Raw genomic sequence first — 22,082 nt, forward strand, 5'->3', positions numbered from 1 at the left:
GCCAATAACAGGAGGAACTCTGGTCAGCCTAGATCAGTTTAAGCTTGCCCACCGACGGACCCCTGCACAGATGGACCGTGGGGGGTCTGACAGTTATCTCTACCTAGATATAGTTTTTGAGGAACATAAGCTTCATTAGCACAACATAGGATACTTGTTTTCTAAGTACTCCTGTGAACCTTCTACCACCTCTAGGTGGGATGACAAAGCTCCTCTTTCTGAATTTTCACCTTAACCCTCAATAAAAGAAAACCCACTCATCCCCACTCAGAGAGTCACAGCTTTGGAAGTGATTCCCTGTGATCTCATTGGCTGCAAATGACAACTCCACTCAGTATAGCCTCCATCTGTAACTCACCAAGGAGCTAACTCACCTTAGCTCCATTACATAATGACTACACCAGATTGCTACTATTTCTGTACTTTGTTTACAGCAACAGTAGAGGGAGAAAGGAACATATACAGTAGCATTTGTTTGCATTTTTTACAAGTTTATTTATTTATTGAGAGAGAAAGAGAATGTGTGCGCCCAAGTGGGTGAGGGGCGGAGAGAGAGAGAGGGAGAGAGAGAATCTCAAACAGGCTCCATGCTGTCAGCACAGAGCCCACACAGGGGCTTCATCTCACGAATGGAGAGATCATGACTTGAGCTGAAATCAAGAATCTGATGCTTAACTGACTGGCCCACCCAGGTGCCCCAACATTTGTCTGCTTTTTAAAAAGAAGACAGACTGAGCAAAGATGTAGGTGAGGAGGAATGCACCTTAGAAGCCCACTTAGACCATGGAGTTCCCACCAAGGACAGTCTATTTAGGCAACATCACTGGAAATAAATTTTAAATAGATTAGCAAAGCGTATTAAAAGAGACACGGAAAGAGAGCCTGAAAGAGCTAGCAGAAGTCACGCCTGATTGCGTCTGGAGGCTTCTGTTTTAAAGGCTTAGGATACATTGAATGCTGTTCTCCTATCTCTGGTATTGACTGCATGCCAAGGCAGGGTGATGCAATGAGCAAAGTCAGAGTGTGCATTAGAGATACCAAACAAAACTGTTCAGATGCCAGTGAATCTCTTTGAAGGGCAAGTCCCTTTCTTTGTTTTTTGTTTTTTGTTTTTTGTTTTTTGTTTTTTCTTGCCATGTGGCCAGAGGTCACTTAATTATTACCCAAATGCTGAGCATGTGTGGGTAAGAGCAGCTTCAAGGGAAACCGGTGTTTTTCTTATTGAATCATGCATACTCATATCTGCGTGTGGTACATATTTAAAAGATAAAGACATTCACAAATGCTTGAGATGAGCTTTCATGTTTCCTAGAAGCAATGGGCATAAAAAGAACCTGGAGGAGCTTGTTGGAATGCAGATTCTCAGTCCTCCTATCCAGAAATTATAATTCAAAGGGCCCAGGGAGGGCCTAGGGATCGCTATTTACTAAACCTGCTTAAGGTGATTTTGTGGCAAGGGGTGTTCAGCCCTCATTTTGAGAAGGCCATGGGGTGCCTGGGTGGCCCAGTCAGTTAAGCATCTGACTTTGGCTCAGGTCATGATCTCGCGGTCCGTGGGTTCGCTCCCCGCGTCGGGCTCTGTTTGGACAGCTCACAGCCTGGGGCCTGTTTCAGATTCTGTGTCTCCCTCTTTCTCTCTCCTCCCCCACTCATGCTCTGTCTCTCTGTTCTCAAAAATAAAAAATAAACGTTAAAAAAAAAATAGAAGGCTGGGCAGCAATTCTTTATAAGAGATATGCATTAGAGCTGCCTGTGGACTCTTGGAAACTATGCTAACCTGTTCTGTGAGACTCTCTGTATCCAGACTTCTGAGGAAGGAGGCCTCTTGTCACAGGTGGGGCTCTCCAGGAAGCTGACTCTCAGAGATGTCTTCTGAAAAGGGGAGATATTGGGCAGAGAAAGATGAACTACCATCAATCAGTCTCTACAGAGGCCTCAGCTAACCTAAGGAGTCATGAGGCTAAGATGCCTCCCAGAGGTATACTCATTTGAGGTTAGGGATCTGGGACTTCATACCCCCGTGTTGGCTGGTCATTCAATGCTGGCTTGGCTGCCCCAGGGAGGGGATGAAACCTTAGTCTTTGGCCTTGGCAATCCCCACAGGGGTCCCACAGGGGAGGACCATCTGCCAGCAGCTTGAGAATAGATCTGGACAGTGCATCACAATATCCCCTATGTAGAGTATGGATTTGGTTTTGTTTGGTTTTATTTTGGTCCTGTGGGTGATTCTATGCACTTCCAGACTGAGAACCAGCAGTAGAGACAAGTCATTGGTTATGAAGAGAAAGAAAGGATACTTGGATGTTTTTTCTGATAGGACCAGCCAAATCACCACCTCCCGGGGAATTCCCATTCATCCTACAACACTGACATCCAGGGTCATCAGCTCTCTGAGGATGCTTTTGACCCCTTCAGGCAGAAGTAATCTCTCTGTTCTTGGAGAGATCACTTATCTTGTATAAACTTCCATTATTACGTATCTTTACTCCCTACTAGGCATATTGGGAACGTGGCAAATTCATGTCAATATCCCAGCATCTAATAGGGTCTACACTGCATGAATGAATGAATGAATGATCAATAAATAAAGGGTTAACAAATGAGGCAGAGAAGATGCTACTCTTTTTAAAATTTATTTTATATTAAAAAAATGTTAATGTTTATTTTTGAGAGAGAGAGAGAGAGAGAGAGCAAGCAGGGGAGGGGCAGAGAGAGAGGGAGACACAGAATCTGAAGCAGGCTCCAGGCTCCAAGCTATCAGCACAGAGCCCAAAGTGGGGCTTGAACTCACAAACCATGAGATCATGACCTGAGCCAAAGTAGGACGCTTAACTGAGTCACCCAGGTGCTCCAAGAAGATGCTCTTAAAAACCATCCCTTGGTATTCCAAAGACAGACTTTGGGTAAGAAAGATATTTATACTCCAGTTGTGGCAATTCTGATATCACAGTACCTTTTAGCCTACTTCAGAACCAGGCACCATTGGGGAAAAAAATTTTTTTTTCCAACCTCTAGAATAAATTTCACGGAAAAATATTTTAAAGGTGGCTCAAACTCTAGGGTGATTTTGTACACCATCCTCTGTCTAGGATTCATATCAGCCATGTCACCTTGCCTATTACAGGAGCACATGTGGAATGAAGGAGATGAAATGATGAAGCAGCAAGCTGGTGGCAGATTTCACAGAGCCCCTCTTCAGCGATTCTTTGAAGACTAAACATTTCCTCCACTTGCCCAGTAATAAAACTTCCCCACTAATGTCCCTGAGCCATTCAGTGTATCCCAGATGCATATTACCAAGCCCAGCCATACATGCACACAGAGTGAATTCCCAGCCCGGCAGCCCAGGGCTTGATTAGGCTGCAGCCCGGTCTTGAACTCCAATCGCTTGCATGAACACCCCTGAAGCGGAACAACCAGAGATCGGCCACAATAACAGGTCACCAAGGGCTCCGAGGAGAAGGGGAACACAATGAGTTTCACAAGTTCCTTATCCATCCTGAGAAATGCCTGGGGACTCCAGTTGTTTGAGAGCCTGGGACCATTACAGGCTCCTGACAGTTTATTTTGGATTTGTCCTGAGGGAGAGAGTATCAAAATTTCCTACTGATAGCCTATATAGGTGACTGATGCCATTATTTGTTCAAGCAGAAAAGAAGAGCTTAGAAATATAATAGGAACTTTGGCTTCCCCTCAGTGCCTCTGAAGCCAGAAGTTTTCTAGTGCTTTCTATTATGCAAAAGCCACAGTGCTTGAAATTTTCAGGAGGTGGTGCGGGGGAGTAGGATCCCCCACCCCACCTGACTTCATCTAAAATGATTGCTTCACTACAAGATAGCATTTTAGTACAAATGGTTTTCTGAGAAGAAACCTTAACCCTTCCAGAAGTCTTATTTCACACCTTGTAAGTAATCTATAAGAAACCCTATTGTGTATGAGCGTAAATGACTGTGAAGCCAATAAAAGAGAATATTATCAAACATGAGTAAAATAGCTTAGATAAATGTGCTAAGGAGTACTTCAAGGAAAAGAGATACATCGGTGACAGGAGAAAGGGAGCTAATGTTTCCCAAATGCTAGATCCCATACACATCGCCTCACCTTTTCCTGTGATTGAACTCTTGTCCTCTGTGCTGTAGAGGTGGGGACTCTGAGGCTCACAGAATTAAGTCCGTTACCCAGCATCACAACATTAGGAAAGATTTCAGGTTCTTGCTCCATCCTCTCCTCTCTGATGCTGCCATGTAGGGAGTTGCAAGGGTCAGAAACTGGAGAATTAAGCGGAGGAAGAGAGGTGCCTGGGTAGCTCAGTCAGTTAAGCTCCCAACTTCAGGTCAGTTCATGATCTCGCGGTTCGTGGATTCGAGCCCCGCGTTGGGCTCTGTGCTGGCAGCTCAGAGCCTGGAGCCTGCTTTGGATTCTGTGTCTCCCCCTCTCTCTGCCCCTCCTATGCTCATGTTCTATATCTCTGTGTCTCTCGATAGTAAATAAACGTTAAAAAATTTTATAAAAACTGCTTAAGGCTGAAAATCTTGGTTAATTCATTAATCAGCAAAGCAATAGGTGTATTGATCATGAAAGAAAGAGTTTAATTGATATGGAGAGAAAACAACAATATCAACAACCTCAAAAATTCTACTAAAAAAGCTCTTTGTAGTCACCAGTGACCCCCATGTCACCATTAAATGAACATTTTTCAATCCTCATCTTTCTTGATTTCTTACCAACATTCAATATAGTTGATCACTCCCTCCTTCTCAGAGCACTCTGTTCCCTTGCCTACTGTGATAGATCACACATACCTCTTACTTCTTTTCTACTCCTCTGCCTACTACTTCCAGTCTCTTTTTCATTCATTTTCTTCTTCCTAAACCCTAAATGTTGACATTTTTCAAGGCTGGGTTCCAAGTGCTTCTCTTTCCCCATTCTGTACTATCTCCCTAGGCAATGTCATACTTACCAAATGTTTCCATCAACGATCACCGATATGCAAATGACTCCCAAGTTTATGTGACTAGTCCAGATCTCTAGGCTTACATATTCAGCTATTTTGTCTTTACATCTCTTAGAATGTATCAAAGGAATTCAAACTGGAAATGTGTAAAGCTGAACTCAATCCTCTCCTCCATCAAGTCTCAACCTGTTCTTCTTCCAGTACTTATTATTTTTATAAGTAGACCATCATCTGGGTAGTTCAGCAAGTAGAACTCAAGGAGTAATTCTGTCATTTCCCTCTCCACCAACCACCAGACATCTCATTCAATCCATCGCCACTCTTGTTCGTCTCACCTGTTGTAATATATCACCCTCTCTCCATCATCTCTGTTTGCAGCACCCTAATCTAGACAGACATCATTTTTCATCCAGAAACCAAATTAAAAAAAATTTCCTAAGTGGTCCCCAACATCAGCTCGTTGCAGTTCCTTCTACCTTCATGACACACAATCCTTCTTCTCTATGTCTCAATCAGAGTCATCTTTTAAAAATATATCCACTGATGTTATTTCATTTAAGGCATTCATTGTCTTCTCAATGCTTCTAGAATAAAAACCAAAATTTAACTTGATTCACAGGATCTTCAGTGACTGGTTTCTGCTTCCTTTCCATCCCCTTCTGTCAATATCCCTCTTGTTTTCTGTGATTCACCTGCCCTGGCCTTCTTTTAATTCCTCAAATGTACAATTATCTCCTACCTGAGAACTTTGAATGTCACTTCCCCCCATTTTCTTGCTAATTCTTCAGATCCCAGTTTACACATCTCCCCCTAAGGGAAGTGAGTCTTTACTATACCCACCAGGCTCTGTCAGGACTTCTTGTTTTGCATTCATAGTTCTGTGAGCTTCTGATTCTTAGAATTACCCACAGTTCATGATAATGCACCTATGTGTATAGTTATCACGTGAATGTCTCTCTCTAACTAGACAGTACGATCTATGAGAGCAAGAAGCATAGTTGTTTAACTCATTATATCCCTGATGCCTGTCACAGAGTAGGTAGTGGAACACAATTTTGAATGAGTGAGTGAATGGAGGCAGGAAGCCAAATGGTTGTTAAGACTCCCATTTAATGTTCAGTGCCTTTTTCTTGGGATTCAAGAGTGTCTTTTCCTGTTGGATGTCTCTTTGTGACAGTACTCTCATCTTCCATGCTAGATTACTCCGGGCCAGGACTGCTTCATTTTGTGCCATGACCTTTGTGCTCTGTGGTTAGCCTGCCAGAGTGATTGATCCTCAACATCAGCCTCTGGATTTGCCCTTCCTGGAGTAAACCCTCTCCTTCCAGGCATGTCTTATTCTCCTGGTAAGCACTAGTCCCCTGAGTCTGTGCTAGAAGCAACCTGGCTGTCGTGAGCAGAGTCTCAAGATTTTTTAATATGTCTCTAATGAGAGGTATTGGCTCCATGAGATTTTAACAGAGAAATAAAACTTGACTGCCAATGTTAAGTAAGATAAAACCCACCTAGAACTGAATGAAATGATAGCGGGAGAGTGTGGGGGCCTGTCCAATGAGACCATTTTATGCAAGTAAACTGGTAATATTGAACTAGGATGGAGCCCATGTGCATTGTTTGAAAACTGCAGGGTACCTGCTTCCTGTTTCCCAACAAAGCTTGCCCTTGAGAAGTATAAGTTTGTTTGGCTACTTCACTTCTGTGAATTGAATTTCTGACAAGATAACCCTTGGCACAACCAATCAGACCAAGCTGCTTTGACACTGTGGGATGTCTGAAGCATACTGAGGGCAATTGATCAGACCACATTACTGTCCATTCACCTTCAACTAATCCGCTCTGCCTTGACCTATTCTAGGGAGGATTACTCAGAAATTTGGTTGCTGCCATTTGTGAAGGCTGAGCTTGTATAGGCTCCTAATCATTACTGCACTTTGCACTTTTAATGGATATTTTTTTATCTTGGTTTTCTCCTTTCTTCCCTTTTGCACACCCTCTGAATTGATTTGTGTATAGACTAGCTTTACGCTTTGATGAATTGGAAAAACAGCGCTCAGCAGTTTTTCACTGGGGAAGTTATCTGTATTTTATTAAGAATGAAAGTGGTTATTTAAAGGTGAGAGTCCTTAGAACATTTTTATAGGATCCTAGCCAGTATGGTTAGTTCATTTGATAACTTGAACCTCGACCTGTCCCCACAGAGGGCTATCAATGGTGAGCTTCACTAACCTCTGGATAGTTATATCATCTGCAAAGGAAGACAGATATTTTTCAGTTTGTTTTTTTTTTTTTTTTGCAATTCACTGACTAGGAATACAGGGTTTTTTCTTTCCTTCTTAAGTTTGACAATGAAAAAAAGATATCAAACATCTTGAATTGAACATGCACCAAATCAAGATAATTGGTGATCTTTAAACTAATTTCTATCCATCTGTCTATTTTTTCATCGTTCTTCTGTCCATCCACTTATTCAACAAATGTTGTTGAGCTTGTACTATGTGACAGGCCCTGAGTCAGACACTGGAACTATAAATGACAAACAAACATATGTATATTTCCTACCTTGTGGAACTATTATGTATGAGGAAATAGAAATCAAATAATCACACAACATATGTGAAGTTATATCTATGATCACTGCCATGAATGAGGGATGTATTATTTCTATTAGAGTATATAATAGACCATCTGGTCTACATACGTACAGGGGATCATAAACTTAACCTATGACCTTTTGCCATACTCTGCTGATTGCTGAAGTATTGGAATAGATAGTTAAGATGATGCCCACAGTTACAATATTCACAAGGTTCTGCCACAGTGGTTGGATTTTGATAGTTGAAAAACTTCCTTTACTATTGTACTCCTGAACTATGGTTCTTATGGCTTCTTTCTGAATGTTGAACTAACCTCTTACCCTGACATTGAAGATCGTCATAGTCCCCCGTTATCTCCAAGTCTCCCACCAACAAAAAAAAAAATACAGCTATAGTAATCTAATCATATTGCATGAATATCTCATGCATGTTTCCATCTCCCCCTTCTTGTAATGGTTAAACTCATCTAAAGGCCCATATCCATTGTGTGTTTTTTTAAATGCCTCTTCTAAGGTTTCCCCTTGCATAAATGAGGAGGGATATGTATTGGGAATGCTGAACTCTGACATCATCTCTATGGAAGAGAGATTGTTTACCTCAGAAGAGATAGCAGGAGTGTGCCTGTATAAGGGAACAGCCATGTGAGGGTACAATGAGAAGGCCTCACCTGTGAAACTATTCTGGCACCTTGATCTTGGATTTCCAGCTTCCAGAACTGTGAGAAAATAAATTTCCACTGTTTAAGTGCCCCAGCCTGTGGTATTCCCTTATGGCAGCCCTAGCAGGTGCAGACAGTGAAAGCTGAAATGGCTATATTAATGTCAGACAATATACACTTAAAAGATGTTACTAGAGATATGAGTGGCATTTCCTAATGATAAAAGGGTCAACCCATCAAGAAGATATAATAATGATAAATATAAATGCATCTAATAAAAGAGTGCCCAGATACCTGGAAAAAAAAGGCATAAATAAGAAGAGGAGATATAAACAGTACAATAATAATACCTAGAGACTTCAACACCCCATCTTCACTAGTGAGTAGTACATCTAGACAGATGGTCACTAAGGAACTAGAATTGAACAGCACCATGACTAGACCTTTCAGACATCTCTAGAGCAGTTACCTAACAACAGAATAGAGATTCTTCTCAAATGCATACAGAACGTAGACCATATACTAGGCCATAGAACACATTTCAATAACTTTCAAAGGCTAAGAATATTATACAGTATATTCTCAGACTACAGTGAAATAAAAATAGAAATAAATAGCAGAAAAAGAAAATTGAGACACTCAGAAATAAGTAGAAATTATACAACACAGTAATTAACCAACGGGGCATAAAAGAAACCAAAAGAAAAATTATTTAAAAAAAAACTGCAATAAATGGAAAGGAAGAGTCAACACACAAAAACTTATGAGATATAGCGAAGAACTAAGAAGTAAGACGTTACTAATGGGAAATTTAGAATTGGAAATGTGCATTTTAAGAAAAGAAGCCAATCTCAAATTGGCTCTACAATCTAACCTCTACATCAAGAGAGTTGAGGGAGAAAAAGTAAAACTAAGCTGCAAGCAAACAAACAAACAAAAAGAAAATCAAGATTAGAGTAAAAAACAATGAAACACTGAAAAAAACTCAGTGAAACCAAAAGATGATTCTTAGAAAAGATCAACTGACAACCTTTTATTTAGATTGGCCAAGGGGAAAACCAGTGAGCAAGACTCAAATTACTAGAATTAGAAGTAAAAGAGTACCAACCTTATAAAAATAATAGTACTAACCTTATAAAAATAAAAATAATAGTACCAACCTTATAAAAATAAAAAGGATTATAAAGGAATACCATGAACAATTATAAGCAAACAAATTACCTGACACAGATGAAATAAACAAATTCCTCCAAAACATAAAGTGCCCAGACTGACCCAAGATCATCTAAATCGATCTGTAACAACAGGAGTGCCTGGGTGGTTCAGTTGGTTAAGCATCCGACTTTGGCTCAGGTCATGATCTCACGGTTAGTGAGTTTGAGCCCTGCATCAGGCTCTGTGCTGACAGTTCAGAGCCTGGAGTCTGCTTCCAATTCTATGTTTCCCTCTATCTCTTTCCCTCCCCCACTCACTCTGTTTTTCTTTCTCTCAAAAATAAATAACCATTAAAAAAATCTATAACAACAAAAAAATAAAATCTATAACAAATAGATATTGAATTAATATTTAAAAAAAAACTACCCACAAATAAAAACCCAGGCCCAGATGGCTTGAATGCTAAATTCAACCATTCAAAGAATTAACACCAATTCTTTATAAACTTTTCCAAATAATAGGAGAATGGACACTTCCAAATTTACTTAATAAGGCCAGCAGTACCCTGATACCAAAACCAGACAAAAAGATGACAAGAAAATTACAGATATCTCCTATGAATATGGATATAAAATGCCACAGCAAAACATTAGCACACTGAATCCAGCAATTTATAAAAAGAAATATATGCCATGACCAAGTGGGATTTATCCCAGGAATACAAAGTTGCTTCAACTTCTGAAAATCAATTAACATAATACACCATATCAACAGAGTAAGAAACATGTTACTTACATCTCAATAGATGCATAAAAAGCAATTGACAGAATCCAACACCTTTCATAAGAAGAATCTAGGGATAGAAGGAAACTTCTTAACCTGATAAAGGGCATCTATGAAAAACCAAAGCCTACATCATATTTAATGGTAAAAGACTGGATGCTTTCTCCCTAAGATCAAGAACACGACAAGGATGTCTGCTCTCAACATTTTTATTCAAGATTGTACTGAAGGTTCTATCCAGGCAATTAGGCAAGAAAAAGAAAAATGGGGCATCTGGGCTGGAAAGAAAGAAGTAAAACTGCATTTGCAGATGACATGATCTTATATATAGAAAATCCTAAGGAATCCACTAATTTTTTTTCAAACACTAATAAATGAGTTAAGCAATTGTATTTTTACACATTTACAATGAACATTTTTTAAATGAGAAAATACTTCCATCCATAAATAGCATCAAAGAGAGTAAAATATTTAGCAATAAATTTAACCAAAAGTGAAAAAAAAATAGCAGGAGTTTACTCTGAAAACTATTGTTAAAAAAAAACAAAACCTCTAAATACATGAAAAAATATCTTATGTTCTTGGATCAGAAAGCTTAGCATTGTTAAGATGGGAAAACTTCCCCAACTGATCTATAGATTCAACAAAATCTCTATTACCAATTTATTTCTCTGTAGAAATTGACAAGCTCATTTGAAAATTCATACAGAATTATAAGGGGTCCTTGATTATCAAGTTTTTTCCACCTACCAATTCCTAAAGTACTAACACCTTTGAAATTATTGGGATAGACTATATGTTAATTTTGGCTTTTATCTATCTACCATCTCTCTATCATCTGTATCTATCTAATTAGCTTATAACAATTAGGTTAATAAGCCCTTTGAAAGTGAGTTCTATGTGAATTTACTATTTACTGGCACTGCTACTGAATCCTACAAATATTAAATTCTAAAAATATATTGCTACTGCTTCAAAATAAATTCAATAATAAGGGTTAAAAAATTGGGGCATGCATGCTTTGATCATCGGCCTTTAATAATTTTAATATCAAGAAATTTCCTTAAAGAAGATATACTTCATGCCATTTTGAGGGAATTTGGCCAAAATTTCTATATTTCGCAAATGATCAGGTTCTTTTTTCAACCCACAAGGATTTTTTTCTTAAGTTCTAGATTAACAACAAATGCTATATTTGTTGTATTATAGACTTAACACACCTTGATCTCCTTTAGTGTCAGAGACTAGAAACTCCTCAACGAGTTTTCAGACTTATGTCCTACCTGACCAGATAATGTGGACTATGTAATGTCTATATTAGGCAATGAGTACATGAAGATTTTCTTTTTTTTTTTTCAATATATGAAATTTATTGTCAAATTGGTTTCCATGCAACACCCAGTGCTCATCCCAAAAGGTGCCCTCCTCAATACCCATCACCCACCCTCCCCTCCCTCCCACCCCCATCAACCCTCAGTTTGTTCTCAGTTTTTAACAGTCTCTTATGCTTTGGCTCTCTCCCACTCTAACCTCTTTTTTTTTTTTTTTTTTTCCTTCCCCTCCTCCATGGGTTTCTGTTAAGTTTCTCAGGATCCACATAAGAGTGAAAACATATGGAATCTGTCTTTCTCTGTATGGCTTATTTCACTTAGCATCACACTCTCCAGTTCCATCCACGTTGCTACAAAGGGCCATATTTCGTTCTTTCTCATTGCCATGTAGTACTCCATTGTGTATATAAACCACAATTTCTTTATCCATTCATCAGTTGATGGACATTTAGGCTCTTTCCATCATTTGGCTATTGTTGAGAGTGCTGCTATAAACATTGGGGTACAAGTGCCCCTATGCATCAGTACTCCTGTATCCCCTGGGTAAATTCCTAGCAGTGCTATTGCTGGGTCATAGGGTAGGTCTATTTTTAATTTTCTGGGGAACCTCCACACTGCTTTCCAGAGTGGCTGCACCAATTTGCATTCCCACCAACAGTGCAAGAGGGTTCCCGTTTCTCCACATCCTCGCCAGCATCTATATAGTCTCCTGATTTGTTCATTTTGGCCACTCTGACTGGTGTGAGGTGATATCTGAGTGTGGTTTTGATTTGTATTTCCCTGATGAGGAGCAACGTTGAGCATCTTTTCATGTGCCCGTTGGCCATCCGGATGTCTTCTTTAGAGAAGTGTCTATTCATGTTTTCTGCCCATTTCTTCACTGGGCTATTTGTTTTTCGGGTGTGGAGTTTGGTGAGCTCTTTATAGATTTTGGATACTAGCCCTTTGTCCAATATGAGTACATGAAGATTTTCATGAGGCCCTGTAGGTGGGAAGAAGCAAGATACATGTTTGACAACAAGATCATACGAACAATGAAAAGTTTCTCCAAAGAAAGTAAATTTATTTTGGCATTTTTTCCTGAAAGAAAAATATTGTCTCCAATTCAAAGTATGTTTTTATAATTCAAGGGCCTCTAGCATCTCCTTGTTACCTTTTATAATTTGAGATTTGATTAAACCTGAATATTTCTACTATTATACATTCTAATTTTCCAGGCACTGAACCATTTATTTGTACCCTTTTTTCTGTTACAATAGAGAAAGTGCCTCTCCAACTACTCTCCAATGTAGCAATCCTGCATACATACACACTTCTTCTTTGACCTTTTAATGGTGTGTGTGTGTGTGAGCCTGCGTGCACACAAGCACATGTGCAAGCATGTGTGTGTGGTATTATATAAATTATAAAAAAAAAAACACCCTACTCATCCTTGAAAAATTCTTTTATTGTCTACAGTGCTACACTTCTCAGGTCTTCCTCTGAGCCTCACGCTTTCTTATGCCAGCATGCCAAAGGCTCTGGTACCAACGCAGACCCCTCCAAAAATGCTGCCGAGGCTGCAGTCCCAACATTGTTAACATGGGACTAAGATCAGTGACCCGTGGATTTTGAGAGAGAGATTCTTTTAGCATTTTCTCCATTCTCTTTATTCTTTCTTTACCTGGGCAAATCTCCCCAGTGGCTGGAAAACAGGACAATCTATGTGGCAAGTACTATGCTGAACTCAGCATGTCTACTGTTATTGACTGAAATCAGCAGCCCCTAGGAGGAGCTCCTTCAGGAGGAGACTCCTTGGACTTCATGTGGAAGGACTTCTGCTAATTGACCCATACACACCCAGCTATACCTGAGTCCCAGGACCACCCATGACTCATCTCAAGAACGAATCTTGTTAATTACATTAAATTTACTTGAAAAAAACATAGAGAATGGTGAATAAACTTTCATTTTTGTCATATATATATATATATATATGTATATATATATATATATATATATATATATATATATATATATAAATTAGAAAGGTATTTTAATGCATTTAGTCATGTTAAATTGTTAAATTTCAGGTCTCATTTGCCAGCTTGCCAGGGAGTCTGTATCTGCTGGTGGGACATGACCACATACACAAATTCACTTAGTGGAATATACATGAGTCTCATTGGAGTTGAGCAAAATTACTCTTAAACCAAACCTAGCTGTTCCCCCTCACGTATGTGCCACTTTGCTTTTTTAGCAATGCTGCAAAACAGCAATGATAATTTCTCTACGAGATTAACCTTTTTTCCCCTGCCTCTGTCAGAACCAAGCTGTCCCTCTCCTCTCTCACTCTGCTAGAAGATCCAGCTACACCCATGCAGCTGAAAGTTTCAAAAACCTTGCTTTGATTCACTAGCGCCTTCTTCCTCTCACACTCTGGCCTTGCCTTGGCTGGGCGTCTGGCATTGTTTCATCCTTCCTGTCCTTAGCTAACCTACTGCAGTGAATTAACCAACTGCCGTGTTTTTGTTTCTGGATTAATTTTCGGTATTGTCTATTTCATTGAGTTCAACACCTCTGACTCTTGATAACGGGTAAAATTGTCCAGCCACAGTAGAACAGCCCAGCCCTGGCTTATTGTATCTCCATGAGACAGGACAGCTTTCTCTTCATGTAGCCTTGGTGCCAACAAATGACAAAAAGATCTGATGGACTCTCTTGACTTGGTGTAGAGAAACTATCACAAAAGATAAAGATTCTGTTTTATGTAACTGCTTGTGAGTAAAATACAGTGCCTTAGTTTTTCTCTTTAAGAAAAAGGAAGCTCGGGGTGCCTGGCTGGCTCTGTCATTTAAGCACCTGACTCTTGATCTCGGCTGAGGTCAGGATCTCGCAGTTTTTGGGTGGGGGCCCCATGTCCAGCTCTGACTGGTGGTGCAGAGCCTGATTGGGATTCTCTCTCTCCTTCTCTCTGCCCCTTCCCCATTCTCTCTCTCTTTCTCTCTCTAAAAATGGATAAACTTAAAAAAAAACTAAACTAAAAAAGAAAGCTAAATTCAGATAAAATTCTAATAAAACTAAAAATAGGAAGATGAAGGCAATTGTTGGAAATTCCTATATGATAGCTTATAAAATAGATGGAACATTAAATAAGGTATGATATATCAACTGTAATCAAATGTATTTACTGTTGATAATTTTAATTAAGGAAGTTGTTAATGGAGTTGTATATATTCAGGAAGAATTTCATGACTTTATTTTTAGAAGCACAGACTCTCAAATTTACAAGTCATATGAATTAAATGAATCCAATGATCTACATGTAATTGAAAGCCGTCCTTCCAGTGCTGGAGAATAATTTTAATTGCAAATGTTATTAAACTGTCCTTGTGAATTTATTTATGTGAGTAAAATTCCTGTAACATTGCTATTTAGTTGTTTCAATGTGTATCATACAGTCATTAAAGGCCTCCAGAAATTAAAGTACCTTTCCCTTTCATTTATTTCTCGAAATATTTACTTGAAATTCATTCCCTGAAAGCTTAAAGTGTGGTTACGTGTTTGTCCCAACACCAGCAACATTTACTTACACAAGCATCTAAGTTCTTCAATAGATAGGGATCTGAGATCTGAAGAAAAATGAATCACCCAAGTCCAGGAGAGTACCTGTAAAAAATACACAGTGGGGGCACCTGGGCTCAGTCTGTTAAGTGTCAGACTCTTGATTTTTACTCAGGTTGTGATCTCATGGTTCATGAGTTTGGCACAGCACAGAGCCTGCTTGGGATTCTCTCTTTCCCACTCTCTCTCTCTGCCCCTCCTCTGTGCTCACTTTCTCTCTCTCTCTCTCCCTCTCTCTCAATAAATAAATATTTTTTAAAAAACACACAGTAGAGGGACCTGATTTTAAGAGGCAGCCATGCCCATGTGCTCTGTATTTGCTTTTAGACAGGATATGATCTGTAACCTCAATGATTCAGGTAACATTTGGAGTGGAGAAGTTTGAGACGAATCTGTGCTCAGCATTCTTTGAAATCTATTGTATATTTTCACAGGGGTCATAGAAGATGTGAACAAAGATTATAACCTGAGATGCAGTAATCAGCCATTCATTTATTCTTTTTTTTAAGTTTATTTATTTATTTGTGTCGAGGTAGGGGCAGAGAGAGAGGGAGAGAGAAAATCCCAAGCAAGCTCTGCCCTGTCATCACAAAGCGTGATACAGGGCTTGATCCCATGAACTGTGACATCATGACCTGAGCTAAAATCAAGAGTCGGATGCTTACCAACCAAGCCACCCAGGCACCCCAGCCATTCCTTTATTCTTGCATTCACTTGATATATATTTATTGTATGGCTGTATTAATCTTGTTTTTTTTTTTTAATTTTCTGTATTTTATGATGCTTTGATATCTTAGGACCTTGCTGACTGGGAAGGGACAGCCTCTCCCAGGGCTAGTTAATTCCTAGAGATGGCAAGCTATATGCCTTAGAACATGCCTTTTAAATGCAAACTGACCAATCTAAAATTCATTTCCCTCAATCTTCTCCTTTATCAAATTCTCACAAGCCAAGCCAATATTCCTCTGCTGTTATCAACCTGGGACCAGATACCAGAAAACTTCAGACAGCGCCTACACCCTGGAACCCGCTGACATTATTCAAACAAGTCAATCCTAAACCAGCTTACCTTGTCTCACTCATTTCTTACCGTGAAAAACCATGTCTTACCGTGAAAAACCATTTGCCTAGCTTTCTCCCCCTTCCCCCCCCCCATTCCTTCTGCCCCCTGACCAACCCTGTGGTCCCATATGGCAAAGCTTGCCCACTCTTCTTGCAACTGTGATTAACAAACCATATTTTCAATAACAGTTGCCTCCTGGTCTTGGTCTCACCATACCCAGATAATAATAAAACCAACATTTTAAAACAATGGCTGTATCTTAAATATTGTGCTAAGTGATGGAGATGTAGTAGGCAAGAAGCTAGATATGGTCCCAGTCCTGCTGGAGCTTATAGGCTGAATTGAGGACTTTCCTCCAGGGATAGAAAGTCTGATCCAGGTTCTTAAGCACCTCTTTGTGCATACCCTACACCACTGTGCTCATTCAAGCTTCAGGTCAGAGCATGAGGAGATCATGAGATTTGGAGTTAGACCTCATTAGGAGTCTGATTCCCTTTGAGACCTGGGACAGGGTGTCTGGCCTTCTGCTTTCACACATATGGTTGTCCTGATAACATTAGCACAATATGAAAAGTGTATCTTTGAGCAAGTTGTTATATTTCAAAACAGGCCTGCTGCAAGGAAACCAGGAAGACTATACACTTGACCATTTCATAAGAAAGACTAAAGACTAGTGTCCCTGAGGCATCTCTCAAGAACCCCCTGAACTCTCAGAGGACTCACCTGGGTCTGATAAGCACGTTGAATGTTGTATGAATTGAACTGCAAGCCTTCAAACAAGCATTTTGCTTGCATGTGCACGCATTAGTGCACACACACATAGCCAGACATGATAGTGACTTGTGTCTTACACGTTAGAATTCAGAGTTGTCTTCTTCCCACATTGGGGAATGTAGAGTAGTCAAAAAAATAATACACACTCATGCATATGCTCAGGTTTTCTTTGAAAAGTTTGTGGTAATATTTACATAATAAAAATACATAACTTATAAATGTCCCTGTCTCAAAGAAAGCAAGAGACCTTTCTGCCCTTATCAGTTTATGTAACACAAACTTCTCACCCCTACCAAAAACAATTTTATAAGCAAATGTATGCTCCAGGGAAATCACTAAAAATCAATGATCCAGAGTTAAAATGGTGTAGATTTTTAAAAGCTTTGTTTATCTCCCCTCATTAAAAATACCTTTACAAAAAGCAATAATCCTGATGGTGTGAATTAATAGTTGCATTTTTGAGCTTCATTGCTGTTCTTGTTTTACTCATGGTTCACTGGTTCCCTGGGCCTGTTTTTTTGTGCAGGACTATTTACATGGTCTCTGGATTATTATCTGCCTTCAAAAGTGACAGGCAGAACATTAAAAAAAAAAGGGGGGGGGCGCCTGGGTGTTTCAGTCCATTAAGCATCCCACTTCAACTCAGGTCATGATCTTGCAGTCCATGAGTTCAAGCCCCATGTTAGGTTCTGTGCTGACAGCTCAGAGCCTGGAGCCTGCTTCAGATTCTGTGTATCAGTCTCTCTCTGCCTCTCTCTCTTTCTCAAAATAAATAAAAAATAAGTGACAGGCAGAACTCTAGTGCTTCTGGGAGCAGTGGGAAGATGGCTTGCATAGAGGGAATGCAATTTTTTTTAGGAGAACAAATATCCAGATGGTACAAAAATCAGGCTAATGAAGTAACAGAGAAAAGAACAGAAAAGTAGAAGATAAAAAGGATAAAACACATTTATAATAGCACTGTAAGAAGCAAGTATTCATTCATATCACTTCTTAAGTTCTCAAAGGGGAAGTAGAATATTTGGTAATGTAAATTCTCAGAAAAGGAATCTGATGCCCAGGAAGGAACAGGAAATTGGGACCCATATGGATAAAGGCTAGAATCTCAATGCTGGCCCTTCCTTAGTGCCACAGATCCAGAAGCAAGTTATTTCCTTCCATTTTCTCATGCATAAAATGGAGACAGTAACACCTACTACCTTGGGTAGTTATTAGAATTAAATGAGAATAAAATGAATGTGAAAGAACTTGAGTAATAGGAGGGACTCAAGCAATGCCCTTTGTTCTAAATGGGAACTTGGTCTAATGTGCTGGGGACCAGTCACTGCACTTCAAAGTTTTCCTGGTTTAATTAAACCAAGTACTGTCTTTAAATCCATAAAATGAATAGAGGTCTCACTGTGGCTTTTCAGGAGGGTCTCTACTTGAGAGATTATCTGGAGTGCCTGGGTGGCTTAGGTGGTTAAGCATCCAACTCTTGATTTGGGCTCAGGTCATGATCTTGTGGTTCATGAGTTCAAGCCCTGCATCAGGCTCTTCACTGACAGTGTGGAGCCTGCTTGGGATTCTCTTTTTTTCCCTCCCCCCACCCCCCCACCACCCGCCTGTCTCCAGGTCTGGCTCTTGCACTCTCTCTCAAAATAAATAAATAAACTTAAAAAAAATAAAGTGATTTTCTTAGTCACTTGTAAAGTTAAGTGTAAACATAAATAATGCATAAAAAGGAAGCTGCTGGACAGATCTTCCCGAAAGACAAAAATCAAGTATTTAAGTTTGTGGTGCTTTGAATATTGAAGAGTTTTTGGATATGTAATGGGGAGACCATCTAGAGATAAAAATAGGAAAAGTGACTGAAGCTTGCTTAAGTTTCTACATTTGAACTGTGTATTCGGAAAAACATGAAGGATGCTTTTCCTTCTCTTTTGGTTCTGCTACAATCGTGGGTTGAATGGTCTTGCCATCAATTCAGACCCTGCTGTGCTTAGAAGCTCTTTCTCTCAGAGGGAACACTCTGGTATATGCATACAAGCTCTGGAAGATAATTTTGTAAGCCCATCTGATTTTGTCAAAGAGGGGTCACTTGAAATTTTATCTAGCGCAAGATTTCTCTTCGGTGCTGGAAATCATGGTGCTTTGTTGCGATTCTGAATGACAACTTATTTGAAGGCAGTAGGACTAAATTTTCCAAATGTGAGATCCCCCAAATAACACCCTGAGATGACAAGTCAAACTCTATGGTGTGTATGTACAGGTTTCCCCCGCTCTTCAGAAGTAGAGTATTCCTCTGAAACTTTTCATAAGCTCAAGTGGCATAAAGTGAAGAAGCAAATTACCAGTAATTTATATGGAAAAATATTTGAGTGTTCCCAGACTCCAAAAAATAACCTCTCTTAGGCTTTTCTGATACCTTGGATGCATCTTGCTAATGAAAGCACAGAATAAATCGAGATAAAGCACAGATGCTCACAGACTATGCAAAACTCTGGAGGCTGGATGCTGAGATGCTGAGCATCTTTCCCAGGGAAGGAGTGTGGCGGACCCCCTCTTGCTGCTCTGGGGTGTGCTGCCTCTGTAAGGGCTGGCTGCAAAAGTGCTGCATGCTATTTTTGCTTTTCTCCTTCTCTGATAAAAGTGAAATTACTCTTCATATTTCTTTCTTTTAGCAAATCAGCTACTGATGTAGGACTTTCGGAAAAGTGAGGTGGCACGAACTTCCGAAAAATGGGGGACACCTTGTTTTTTAAATCACTTGTAAATGTATATCCTGAAAACCTCACCAGTCTGGTGTTATAACAGTGTGTAATCCTTCACAACACAGACTTTGAGACAGAAATTTCTTCACTGAAATTTGTAATGATGAGGAGAGTCGTGTGTTCAGTGGAGCAAAGACAATGACAGCTAGGGAATCAGTTAAGGCTTAGAAATATAACACTTTCAGTCCCTTACTTCCACAGTCAAAATGTGAGAAAGCAAAATCCCTTGGGCTTTTTGAGTTTGTTTTAGAATATGCCTCTTCCAGTTAGGGAAAGATGTCAAACAGCAAATGTGTTGTTAGTTAAAATATCATGTCACTGGTTTCTAAGATCTGATTCAAAGTAATGCTACTGACCCAATTTGTGTAAAATTCTAGTTCTTGCATTAATTGCTACAAAGTCTATACAAAATGCAACGGGTCTCTTTCTCATTGTAGGAGAAAGATGAAGGAAGGCAAAGGAATTGTCACTGGAAACAAATAAGGTCCCCAGTTTCCCTTATACTTAAAAGATGAACCTAGCATCGTGCTTCATGCATTCTCAAGGATGTGTCTGATTTATAAAGCATGATGGGTACTTAAGATACATGATTTACAAAGCTTTTTGATTAGAGGGGAGTCTTTTCTTGGACCATTACCATTAACTTTGTAAAACCCAAATTACCCACTAAACGTACCCTCTCTAGGGAAGAAGTGTACTCTGTGATGTGCAAGAGTCCGACGTCACCTTCTAACTTGGCCCCATCCCTCACCAGCTGTGTGGCCTTGAACAAGTCCCTAAAGCATCTGGGTCTCAGTTTCCTCATTTGTAACGTGGGACTAACAATCACAACTACCTGACAGGAACATTGTGAGGATTAAATAAAATACTGTTTCTGAAGATCTTAGCAGAGTTCCAAAATCATATTATGAGCTCAGTAATGATGGCTGAGTCATTTATATATATACAGACAACAACCACAGGCTCAGATTAAGGAAGGAGCTGAGGTCAGCCTCCCAACCTCGATTTTCTATCCCCAGATTATCCCCAACTCTTTCCTATCCTTCCCTCTCCTCCCCTCATCTCTCCTTCCCTCTCCCTACCCCCCCCTTTTTTCCTCTCTTCATATCTTCTCTTACAGCTCTTGTGTTCTCCCTTCTTTCTAACTCCCGATTCTTTTTTTCTTTTAAAAAATTTTTTTAATGTTTATTTATTTTTGACAGAGAGAGACAGAGCATGAGCGGGGGAGGGGCAGAGAGAGGGAGACACAGAATCCGAAGCAGGCTCCAGGCTTTGAGCTGTCAGCACAGAGCTCGAACTCACGGACTGGGAGACCATGACCTGAGCCTAAGTCAAAGGCTTAACCGACTAAGCCACCCAGGCGCCCCTTTTTTTTTTCTTGTAATAGCTACCATCTGCTTAGAGTCAAATGCTTTACATATGTAATTTCTATTCCTTAGAAACAATACAAACGTAGGTATTGTTAGTATTATTACTTTTCAAATGAGGAAATTAAGTTAAAATTTCCACAAAGCTAACCATTTGCATGCTACAGTCAGCATCTGAACTCCAGCTGATCCAACTCAAAAGCTAATTCGATCTTCACTGTAACACATATTTTGGTTAGCTATTTCTGCATAATAAAATACCCTAAAACTACATAGCTTAAAACAACCCATATTTAATTAGCTCCCAATGCTACAGTTTAGCACTTCAGCTTTGGCTCAGCCCAGTTGGCTGGTTCTTCTGTTCTAGCGTGGGCTGGGCCGGCTCCAGTATCTACTGTCAGGTAGGTACTGTTGCTGGCAGTTCTGCTGATCTTAGATGGCGTCTCTCAAATGTTTTCATGTTGGCTTGTTCTGGCCGCTCTGAAATAGCGTTAGCTGGAACAACTGGGCCATCCTTCACATCATCTCCCACTACTCCAAATGGAGCAGCCCTGACATGTTTATATAGCAGTTGCAGGGCTTTGGTAGAGCAACAGTCTAGATGACCAAAGCTGTTGAGGTCTGGTTCACAACTGGCTCTCTCTCTCTTGTCTGTTGTACTTTTTTGACCAAAGTAAGTCAGAGCACCCAGATTCAAGGATTGGGGAAATAGTCTGTACCCCTTGATGAAAGGGAAGTTTGCATTTGCAATGGAAATGAGGATAGGGATGGAGAATTGAAGATGTTTTTGTAATCCATTTCCACAACATCTACTCTGGCACATTGGTTTTTCCCTCGCACATTGAGTGCCCAGTTTGCTTTCATTTCCCGTAAATTCTGAAAAGGATTTTCAGATACTCTGACAGAGTATCAAAGTGCTTACCCACCCCCTAATAAAAAAAAATATTGCCCTTGTTAGGGAAAGAAATGGCAACTAGCTCTAGGGAGAGCAGAAAACTAATGACAATGTCCCTAGTTAAGAATGAGTATGACTGAGTGTCTATAATA

This window comes from Panthera tigris, chromosome D2, assembly GCF_018350195.1.
Source record: "Panthera tigris isolate Pti1 chromosome D2, P.tigris_Pti1_mat1.1, whole genome shotgun sequence".
Classification (NCBI taxonomy): domain Eukaryota; kingdom Metazoa; phylum Chordata; class Mammalia; order Carnivora; family Felidae; genus Panthera; species Panthera tigris.